Raw genomic sequence first — 11511 nt, forward strand, 5'->3', positions numbered from 1 at the left:
AGCAAATTCTGACATGCAGACTCACAGCTGTCATACACCGAGTTTCTCCACTAAAAACCTGAAATTCTCCGCTGTGTGCACTACCTTAGCCCGCAGCTCTGCATAAGTCTGCTTGTGGTAGGAGGCAGCACTTTGTCACTTAGCTACTGAAAAAATAGAAGTACCTAACACCTGTGGAAACTTCAGTTTCTGATGAAGAAAAAGTTTACCCAGAGTAATTACTGGTTGGTACATTGATACCTTGAGAACAAAGTCTGCAAATAAAAAATCCCAGTTGCTGCTTCAGCCTTGGACTAATTTACTTGCATACTGTAATGTAAACAGCTTAAGCTCTTGGTTATGTGCTTTTTTAAAAGTTATCGCTAATGGTCATTTTGAGGAAGGGAGGAAGAAATGTGTCGATTATACAAAAACTGAATACTTTGTTTTCCCAACTGTTTTGCGAGTATTATAAAAGCAGAATATTTGACAGCTGTGTACTGATGTATGTTCATGAAATTGCTCCTCTAAATGTCTGTTTTTCAAATGAACACACTGATGTGTTGGGTTTTAAACAATTTGATTTAAATTATTTTGAAATTATCAAATGTTGAAATTGTGAGTTATTAATGAAATAAAAATAGCAAACTGTTTTGTAATGGAATTCAACTGAAATCCAGTGTATGGAATTATACCATCCCCATTATTTTGTGAACTCTTTCCGTAATTAAATTTGAATGATGTGGTTCCTTATTTGCCAAAGTAGTTGAGAGTAGGGAGTAGGGTTTGGTTTTTTTTCTAGGGCAACTAGGTGAGGAAACCTGCAGATCTATGTTGTATTATTTGAAGAGCGGGTTTGTGTGGTTAAACTTCAAGAGTGTATTTTTAGATGTGAAGCCTGTCCTGCTTGCTAGTAAGTTGAAAATTTTGAGGTATTGGTATCAGATTCTGTGCACTTTTAAATGTTACTGAGCTGTGAGCCATCCACTTCGTTATGCAATCAGTGCATTATTGAAATGTCAAATCAGTTTAAATCTTCTGTAAGTGGGCAGGTAAAAATGTACAAAACCTAGTTGTGGCAAAATTACCTTACGTGCTTGTTCGTTTATTCTTGCAGAGTGCATACTTCAGGAAATGTTCTATATAAATGTTTCCATCAGTCACAGGAACAGTAGCTATTTATTCCTTTACCATTCAGTACTTCTAACTGTGAACTTTTTGTTCTTTCAATTTTGTTGTACAACAACGTCAATTTTAACTGCTGTATTAGAAAACAATTTATTGCACAAACAAGTAGCTACTGCTTCTGGGTATCTTGTGTTAGTTTACATTACGGTGAAGTAGATGCACGACTTGTGTATGTATAGATAAGCCAACAATTTTCTGTGTATTATGGGGACTAGCAAAATCTACATCACAAATTTTGACACATTACAGCTGAAGGAAGAGGAACAGCGTGCAAGACAAGATACGTTCTTCAAGGAAAGATGCTTGTCCGGCAGTTTGCTTCATGTGATTGAACTGAGCCTGTAAGGATTCATGGATAAAATGAACAGGAATAGATCTGAATAAAGCAAATCTGCATACATGGTAACCAGTAGCTCTTTTACTTTTTTTATGTTGCTTAACTGTTTTATTTGAGGGAAACCTGTGTGATTTAAACCTTATAGCTTTTGCAACTTTATTACTGGTTATATACATTTGGCAATTATAATGTGCAAGCAATTGGAAAACGTCAAGTAAATGCTTGTTTTTATAGTAGTTCGTTCATGTTAAAATGTTCATATGATAATGTCTGTACACAGCACCACTTTGATTACAGTAGATGTAGTGTTGTAATAAACTGTTTAATGGGGCTGATGTGTAAAGCTGTTCAAGTTATTTGATGTTTACACCTCAGGGAAAGTCTTGTGTTCAGCAATATTTAAAGATAATGTTACAATGAAAACATTGATGCTGTCTTTAAAAACATCGCAATAGTTCTTGCATATGCCTCAACCTAATCTTGCATTCAGTGAGTTGAACATACTAATGTTGCTCTCACACACTCAATTTTGATATGAAGACAGATGGTTACAAAAACCTTTAATGCTATTTTGCTTTCTAGCAGTGTTTGCCTAGGTGGCTTGTGAATTTGCTAATTGACATATAAAACTGTAAAAACTGCAGTTCCTCATGGTCTTTCAGGAGGAGAAGTGGTCCCAGGTCTCTGATTTTAGCACACTGAAAATGCTCACTTTCAAACAGTCGTGATTCTGGCTGACACTACAGTTTATATTAAGCTGGTTATATGAACTTAAACTGTTCATATTGAGGGGTGGAAAGGTTAGCTTTAAAAAAATAGAAGTAAAAAAAAAAATCTGCAGTTGTTTACAGTTTTATAGTAATAGTGCTTGTGTGTGTTTTCCCCCTTCCCCTCCACCCCCAAGGCCGTAGCAGTCTGTACATAGTTGTATATTAGAAATGTGACAGAAGAAACCAGATGTTTCCATTTTTCAGACTTTATGGGTTTGATATTTTCTTAATACTTTGGGATTTATTCACACATGCATATGAAAGAGAAGGTACACTTGTATGTCCTTGTTCAGTGATGGGCAATATTGAAATACCTTAGCAAAAAGTGGCGACAATTAAGTCTGTCAAATGAGGTTTTGTAAATTTACCTAAAAACAATTCACTGGAGCTTGCAGTGGAAGTTGGCTTCCAGTCAAGTGGATGTTTAAAACAACTTTAAAACAAACAGGATTTTCTTCTAAATTTCGTTGCATGAAGTATAAGTGAATAGAAAAATTCATGTAATTTGTAAGAATTCAGTTTCTGGCAGCCTTGCACAAAGGCTCACTCTTCATCTATTGTAAGTCATTATGTAATGGATTTATTATTAGCATTTTCATTTATTCACATAGCAGCACTTAATGTTTTCAGTTAAATTTCAAGACCTCAAATGGCTTTAAGAGGCAATTCTTAGACAGCTCTTGATTTCTTTTATTTTTTTACTGATTTTTCTTGAAGGTTTTACAGCAGACCTAAAATATGTTACCTTCTTCAGGAAAGCACTTAAATCCGCTTGCTTTTTCAGAGCATTCAGAGCACATGCTTGCATTCCATAGATTTCAAGGAATGTAAACATATGCTTTAGGTTTCTTTTTTTGTGTGTGATTTTTATGCTTTACTGAGTTGGGACCAGTAGCCTTTGCAACTGCAGAAGTTTTTGCCTAAGTCTGAAATGCTCTAACATTTTTGTCACTTGCCACTTGGCCAGATTTCATGCAGCCAGGTTGGTAGTGTTGGATTTGGCCACAAGCTTCAGACTATCCCTTTTTTTTCCTTAAATTGTGTACCTCGAATCCTCATGCATGGGATCACTGGTGTTTATTGAACTTTTTGCTACTGAGAAGATACTCGGAATGTTTGTTTAATCCTGTTGAAAAATGAAAACTGCCTTTTAAAATTTTGTAAACTGAAAGTTGTATCAAACGAGTCATGACTCATTTCCTGCTTTTTGTGAATAGGTGTTGGTTACAAACAATACTGTTGTAATTTTTATTTTATTTTTTACTTAAAACCATTGTTTACTGCTGTGTGTAATAAGTTTAAGGGAAGAAAAACCTGCATATAGCTGTTACATGGGGAGTAGCTAATACTGGAGAGGCAGCAGGTAAGTAATGTTCCACTGCACAGATATATTCAATCTTAAAATAAAGTAAATTGAAAAGCATTTTATGCAGGAACTGATACTTTACTCCACATTGAAATGGAATTAAGGAGACTGTTGCTCTTTTACAGAGTGTAATTTCTCATGCATACAGATTTCCATTGCTGGCAATGGAAATAGCAGGGAAGAAATAGCAGGGAGAAAACAACACAGGTTAAACTGAGTGTTTGTTGTGGCTTGAAAGATGAGGTCCCCATATGAAGCCCCTTATTTCTGCCTGTGCTCTGAACACCTAGTTTTAACTGACAGATATACTGTGTCACAATTTAGACAGTATTCTCGTTATTGTGAGTTCCATTTGTTAGATTTTTTTAAATGAAACAATAAATATGTACAGGAAAAAAAATCCAAAGACCCTCATAGACAACCAAAAAGGAATATGTCTAATGCACATCATGTATAACTGGATCTGTAACACAATTTGTACCAGGGTTTGGTTTATTAAATGTTACTGGCAGTTTCCTGTGCATGCTCAGGAAATAGCAGTCCGGTAATTTACTGGCTGGTGGTGATGCCACGATGGCTACTGCTGTGTTCTTTGATATTTGCTCAGTTGTATTTCATCTCCTTTTGCTGATGAAAGGATAAAACACTCTGTGAGGAAATACTTGATATTTCTTTTAAATACTGTTTTTATAAGTAATGTTGAAAATAACATAAGGCCATGTCCCTTATCTTGAACAACAAAACCAACAAGTAGGGGTGGTGGCGCTTTAGCGACAAGTTGTTTTTGCAGTAGGCTTGGGATGCTTTTTGTTTTGTTTTGTTGTTTTTTAAATAGGGTGAGGCTTTTTTTCTTAGTGAAGTTTCTACTGGGCTATATATTTTGACAGGTCAAAAATAGTTCTTCAAAAGAAGAACAAAATTTTGGAAACTACAGCCTTTTTCTCTCACTCACTTTTTGCTTTCTGTGCCAATAACTTTAGTTCTGATTGCATCTTGGAAAAACATGTATCAGAACTTCACATTTTTATTTACAGCGTGGCTTAAAAGCTTGGATAGCTGTAGTTTTTCTGTGTTAAACAAGATACCTTACTAAGTTTAGGCTAGCTTGATGAGTTTTTTCTCCTCTAAGTAGAGAGTGATTTTGCTTTGAAACTGGTGAGGCTTAGTTTTTCTAACTGTACTTTTCTACCTGATTGTTTAGTTGCATACCCAGACCCTTGTAAATGTTCTCCTAGTTGTATGTGGATAATTTCAGATTTAAATGTTGTATATACTTGTCATCTGTGTTTCTAGTAAAAAATATGTCATTCTTTATAGAAATACTTAATTCCTGATTTCCTTGTCTTATGCATTTGCTCTCTCTGTACAGGTTAAACAGACCTCCAAGTCCTTTTTTTTATTTATAGAATTTTATACGTAGTCTTATTGTTGGTTCATGTGAAATACAGCCTTAAATTTACTAGCATAACGCTCATTAAGGTAGTTTTGTATGTAGACTCAAATGTAAAACATGCATGTTTGACTGCTACTATTGAGAGATCCCAAGACACTAAATAAATTTCTTCTGCATTCAAATATAAACCCTTTGAGATCTTAGAGAAGCAAAGTGCAGATCCATGTGCATGCTCTTAAAGAAGGAATTATTTCAAAACAAGTAGTTTGTCTTTGGAAGTAAGCAACATGGAGTTGTTTGAGATTTAAATTATTTTGGTAATTGATTGCATAGGTCTTAAACATAATGGTTCCAGCAGGAGTTGCAGCATGCTAATTAGTCATGGTGTTTATGCAGAAACGTCTCTTGCAACTGTTTATTATACTGCCTTGCAGTAATGTTGCAGACAGGCTTGGGGTGGGTGAGGGCGTTGGGGTGGCTTTGTGTTGTATCCCCAGCATGCCGCCCCCACAACCAGCTCCAGAAGTTAAGATCTGACATGCCACGTACTACTCCAATCATTTCAGTTTTAGAGGATGAATTACTAAGTAACATGGAAGTTCCTCAATTTGATGTTCTCATGGTTTGTTTGTTTTTTTTTCCATGTTGGACAAAGTATGATAAAGCATCTCATCCTATTTGTATATTACGCACTTATTAGATCTTGAATCCTGTCTGTAGCCCCAATTATTGCAGTGGGTTTAGGTCCTGGCATGATCTATGTCTGAGCTTAAATTTTTGAAAGCTGCTTTGGAAATACACAAGTTTTATTTAAGTATCTTGAAAATGGAAAACAGTATACCTTTAATCTCAATGAAATTAAGCATTTCAGTTGTAAAAATTTCCTTCTATTCATACCGTGTAATGTGATTTTACATGACTCAATGCTAACTAACACTTTGGAATATATTCAAGTAATAGACTTTGGCCTCACCCTCTTGTGTACTGTATTTTGTAATAGAAAATATTTTAAACTGTGCATATTATTATTACATTATGAAAGAAACATTCCCTTGATCTTCAGATGTAAGAAAATGAGGAATGTGTGTGCTTTTATAAATAGAAGCGATTGCAATTCAGTTTCCTTATTAGTGCAGCTGTCCTTTTTATATATATGTAAAAAAAAGAAAAAAAAAAAAAAAGCCAGGTGTTTTACAGGTGAAATACATTCCTATTTGGTAAACCTTAACATTTTTATGAAGATTACCAGCACTGCTGACTTTCTAACCATAAGGCTGTATTGTCTTCCTGTATCATTCCATTTCCTGATTCCCATTTTGCACAAGGATGTATGAAAAAACTATTCAAGAAATGGCTTTGAAATACAGCATGGGAGCGTGTAAGAGTTGGAATGCAAAGTGTAAGGAAATGGATGTCTTTCAGAATGCCCAACTCCAAAGGATTTTATATGTGTATAGTAAACAGTTTCCTGATACCAGCAGGCCAAAGAGTCTGTTGAACACTTGCGTTTCTGGAGACCTATATTTCTCAACAAGGTAAGATGGTATCCTAGCAAATGTGGATTTTAATACATCTTCAGGAGAGGTACTTAGTTAATCTATAAGTTTAGGGATTATTTCATCGTTTTTAGATGTTATACTTGAAATATTGCATAACTTCTAGCTTTCATGGGTTTCTTTTTTTCAGCCTTTAGGAGACTGTTAAGCAATTTGCTGTCCAACTTTTGTGTTGGTCTTAAACTGCAATAGTAGTTTACGTTGTATTGAAGAAATAAAGACCATTTTTATATTAAAAAATAACTTTTGTCTGTCTTCATTTCAGCTTGTCTAATATCCTTGCTGTGTTCGTTATGTCAGTTTTGTCAGATATTCAGACATTAAAACTTAGCGTGGACACTAATGTAGTTAAGGCTAGATTCTGTGCTGTAATTCTGAATCTAGAAATTTTGTTCACACTAGCTGTTGGCCATCTTATCTGGTCTTCAAACACTTTCTGCAGAGTTCAAGGTTAGTGAGAAGTGCATACTTTTTTAAGCCAACATTTTGTCTTTTTTGTAAAATGTGGTCGCCCAAGGCAAAGTGTCAATTGTGCAGAAAAAAAAGGCTGTGTAAAACAATTTCAGTCTTTCTAAATTACATTTCTAGAAATGAACATTAGTGTAAATGCTCCCTGAAGTACCTTAGAGGATCTGGGTTTGCTATACAGGATACAATAAACCAGCGATGATAAAACTTTATTTTAATCTGTCTTCCTTAGCTGACTTAATGTGGTAAATGTTAATCATTACAAAACACGGGTCAAACACAGTGGTAAGCTAGGCTTATTTTGGTCAAAAAGTCATCTGTACACCAGGTTGAGCTGTTGTCAGCTCATCTCCTACAGGCAACTGGCCTTGACCCAGTGGTAATGGTATCCTGTGATGGTTTAAACCTACTTTTGCCCCAGTTGTTTACTCCTCTACTGCACAACAGTAGTATATAAAAATCGCATGTATACAGTTACACAAAGTCATCAGCACTGCAGTGCTGTACGATAATAGCGGTCAACTTCTAATTCCTAATATTTGTTGAAAGAGTTCATTTACTGTAGCACAATGTGCACTATGTCCGTTACTCCATCTTAGATGACTGATACCATTTTGTGGTGCTGTCATCTCCAACTTTTATCTGTGACAAGCTTCCAGTATTCAGCAGTGGTGGTAAGATTATGTGCAGAGACGGATTTTTTTTTTCGCATTTGGGAAAAATATTTTTTCTAGTCTGCATAACTTCAAAGCCTGAAATGCAGTCTGACTGGTCTGAAAAAATCACAGCTCTTGTGATCTGATTTAAACCTGATATTTGAAACCTGTGAGAAAGAAACAACATGCTCAATGAAAATGAACCTGGATTTCTTCAGCTAGTGCCCTAAATCTGTAATAATGAAAATAACATTGGCTTACTCTATGGGGCTCTAACTTTAATTGTTCAAAATTGCAGGCAACAAGATAGGAAAACTCACTTGGCCACCGATTATTGCATTATGTCTCAGATTTGTAGTTAACGTGGGTTCTGTGCTAGGGAGGCATAGGTTGTAGCCTGGCTTCAGAGACCAGGTGAAGGTCGGGACAGGTGGAAGGAGCCACAAGGGGTGTGGATTGTTGGGCTCTGAGGGCTCCAAGCTTTGTACTGCGTGGAGAGCATAGGAGAAAACTGTTGTTAACTTTTTATTTTATACTACCCTGTTGCAATTTTCCTCTAGGTTAGGGTGTTCAGCAGTTCTCATTGCTAAGTGGGAGAGAATCGTAAAGCATCCTGTCCCCAAAAACGTAGGATGTGTACCCTAAGATAAACACAGTGAGGATTCAGTAGTACGTGGATGAATTCATTGTGGAAGCGTTCGAGCATAGGTTAACTAACTGGGATGCCAGATCACCGAGGTCTGATTGGAAGCAGTACCCGAAGAACACGGAAGGTAAGCACTCTGAAAATATTTTTTCCTTCCATGTAAGCTTTCTGGAAAAGCAACACCTCTTGAGCTGAGACAAGGAAGTATTTCAGCAGCTTACTAGGGGAAAATTTCCTTGCTCAATTCTGCTTGCGAGAACCTTGCTGCCAGGCTTTTTCAGTGACTCCTCTGCATTTGCTGCAGATTTAAAAGTCCCAGAGCCTATGGTGAGCTGGAGGAGAAACTGCTAGGATCCAGGCTCCAGCAGATTATTTTCCTTGCTTGTTCTCCCCTTGCTGTGTAGCAGAGCAGAAATTGATGCAGAAGCCTCTTGTCTGCTATCTATTGCTGCAGGCAGGCTGGCCTCAGAAAGAGCTAACTCTTCCCAACTAACCAAGGGAAAATGAGCTTAAACAAAAAAAGACCACCACCAAAAAACCACCTGCCCTATGAGGATAAAACTGTTTCTGAGCGCAGTTGTATTGGCTGAGTAAAAATACTGACTGGTGGGTTTTCTTAGGGGAGCGGAAACAGGGAAGTATTTGCATGGTTTGCAGGGGAGCCTGAAACAGTTGGGTCTGTGAACTGTAGGCTCTTGATTGAGTTGCAATTGAAGGAGCACTTCTGGAGTGCAGGAATTATTTCCATGAGTTTGCCCTTGAGTTCTTGTGAGGATGTTCTGCTGCAGGTTTTGCAGCACAGCAATGTCCCCGGGGTATCTTCATGCAAAAAAGATCTTTCCTTCTGCTGCTGACCCAGTTCTGACCCAGCTTCAGTGAGCGCACAGCTGAAGTTTCCCCTCTCACAGAGCTAGCATCTTGTTTTACTTTACTTAGTGGCTGGGGAGAGGCTTTATTTTTACAAATTTGACTCCGTATGGAAGTGAAAGAGATTTAAGTGTTTGTTGGGAAAGCAGAACTTCAGGAAGTAGTCCGAGGTGAACTTTTTGCCCCCTGCTGTATTTAGGGAGGGGAGAAGCGTACAGGTTGAAAGTACTAGTGATGCTCCATACATTTGTATTCTCCCTTGGTTTGTCCTTCACACCTCAGAATACTGCAGCTGGGGGAGATGGGGAGATGCGAAGCTGCAGAAGAGAAGAGGAGCAGAATGCAAATCAAATTCCAAAATCAGCGGAGTGAGGTCTGTATGAAGCTGTGAATAATAAACCGTGTTCAGTGCAGGCTGAGTAAAGGGAAGATACTTGTAGCAGATGTGTAGCTTACTATCACAAAGATGTATCTTTTTTTTTTTACAAACATTATTACAGGAAATTCAGATGCTGGCACATGAGTGTCTTTACACCCAGTTTATCCTGAAATGCCAGGGAAGGGTGCACTGCTTTAAACACTTTGGGGCCAGAACCTCTGCTGCATTGGGTAAGAGTCCTTTTGAAGGCCTATGGCATCACAGTCTTAGAAGTCAGAAAGTAAGATAGTCAACTGAGAACGATATTTGCCAGGTTCACCTCTGCATTTCTCCAGAGATAACCACCTGGTAGCATAGCGTATTTTTATAGCAATGCAGTCTGCACACTTAACGCTTCTAACAGGGTTTATTTTACATATTAAAAATAAATTTATTAACATATTAAACATGGTTTATTTAACATACTAACATAGTTAATGACGACTCTACATGACTTTCTGAGTGCATCTTGGCTAACAACACATTGCTCCAACCCCAATGAAGAGTTTGAAGATGATCGTTTGTGAGAGCAGCTGCTGCTGTTCAGGAGAGTTTGCTGTGTAAGAGGCAAGATGGTCAACCAAGGCATCCATGGGGAAGCAGGCTTATCAGTTGCATTGGATTGTCATCTATTTTTCCTCTTAGAAGATGCAAAAGCAAGTGATTGATTTTGAAAAACATAAGTAAATGGCTGGAGATGGGGAGACAATAAATAAGTCTGCTCCACATCCATGAAAAAAATAATAATAATAACCTTTTGGGGAAATGTACAAGATAAAAACACTAAGAGGTCAAGGTGGGAATATATTTCCTTTCTCAGAGTGGGGATTAATACAGCTGATAGGGGAGGGCGGTGAGTTTGTTTTCAAGGGTCTGTTTCAAAGCAGAGAGGTGTGGCAACGGGAGAGAGAAGGGCTGGCGCTAAGAGGAGCAGGTGCATTTTTTACTGGTTAAATTTGACCTGGAAGCGAGCTGGAGAAGAAACTCCCTCTGGAAACCGCCCCAGCTTCCTATCAGACTTCATTAGCTGTAAGTCTTGTAAACCTTGTCCCAGCTGTATAAGTGGGAATTGAATCCACTTGGCACTGGTACCCATCGACTAGATTTCATCTTTTTAACCTTCATGCTGAAGCGAGGCCCCTAGGTGTTCTGTCACACACGTGCTAGAGTCAAAATGGTGCAGATGTTCACAGGTGGTGTAAAAGGTCCCCTCCTGCCATCTAGTGGCATGAAGAGATTCTCTACTTCTTGCTTAATAATCTCATGAATCGAGAGATTTTTGTGCCTCCTGTTTGGCTGCGAGGAAGTGGCGTGTTGTTGCGTGACCCTTCAGCAGTGGTGGCTTTTGTTTGGTTTTGAGATTTGGGTAGGAAGGTGGCCTGAAACAGGATAGGCTTTATTTTTTTGGGGGTGTTAAAAGTAACAGGTGAAATCACATTTTTATTTTAAAGCCTGTGTTTCAACTATGTATTTTGTGAGAGACTGTGGAGAGCCGGTCAATTTAAAACAGAGTTGCAAGAGACTGAAAGCTGGCTAGTTAAGAGGAAAATACATTTAATGAGATCTTCTAAAACTGCTGCTTCTAAACACTTGTTTGACTAATGAAGCTTTGGATAAATGAAAGCTATTACTACACCAGAGATGCTTGCTTGTCTAATTAATGCCACATTGATACATTTGTCACTTATCCCATATATCCACCTCCTTACGAGTTACGGTTTTGTCAGAAGTAGACTTTATAATCCCCAGCTGTCCCAAGTATAAGGAGGTGGCAGTCACTTCTTCCACTTTTTCCACTAAATAAGCAAGCTGTGTGCTTTTTCCTGGCTTTGACACCTCATTAAAATGTTCTAGTTTCTTGCCTTAT

The 11511-nt window shown here is 37.7% G+C and overlaps 1 protein-coding gene across 4 annotated transcripts in view; it reads left to right on the top strand.

Annotated features, from left to right (window-relative positions):
- The window catches only part of CPSF6 (cleavage and polyadenylation specific factor 6), a 30676-nt gene extending 23847 nt beyond the window's left edge, over positions 1–6829 (top strand). For all 4 annotated transcript variants that reach the window (XM_035333932.1, XM_035333942.1, XM_035333953.1 and 1 more), the window contains one exon: positions 1417–6829. The gene's annotated coding sequence lies outside the window, so the exon portion shown is untranslated. The remainder of the gene's footprint in view (positions 1–1416) is intronic.
- Positions 6830–11511: the final 4682 nt, after the last annotated feature.

Source organism: Oxyura jamaicensis, chromosome 1 (assembly GCF_011077185.1).
Source record: "Oxyura jamaicensis isolate SHBP4307 breed ruddy duck chromosome 1, BPBGC_Ojam_1.0, whole genome shotgun sequence".
NCBI classification, from domain to species: Eukaryota; Metazoa; Chordata; class Aves; order Anseriformes; family Anatidae; genus Oxyura; species Oxyura jamaicensis.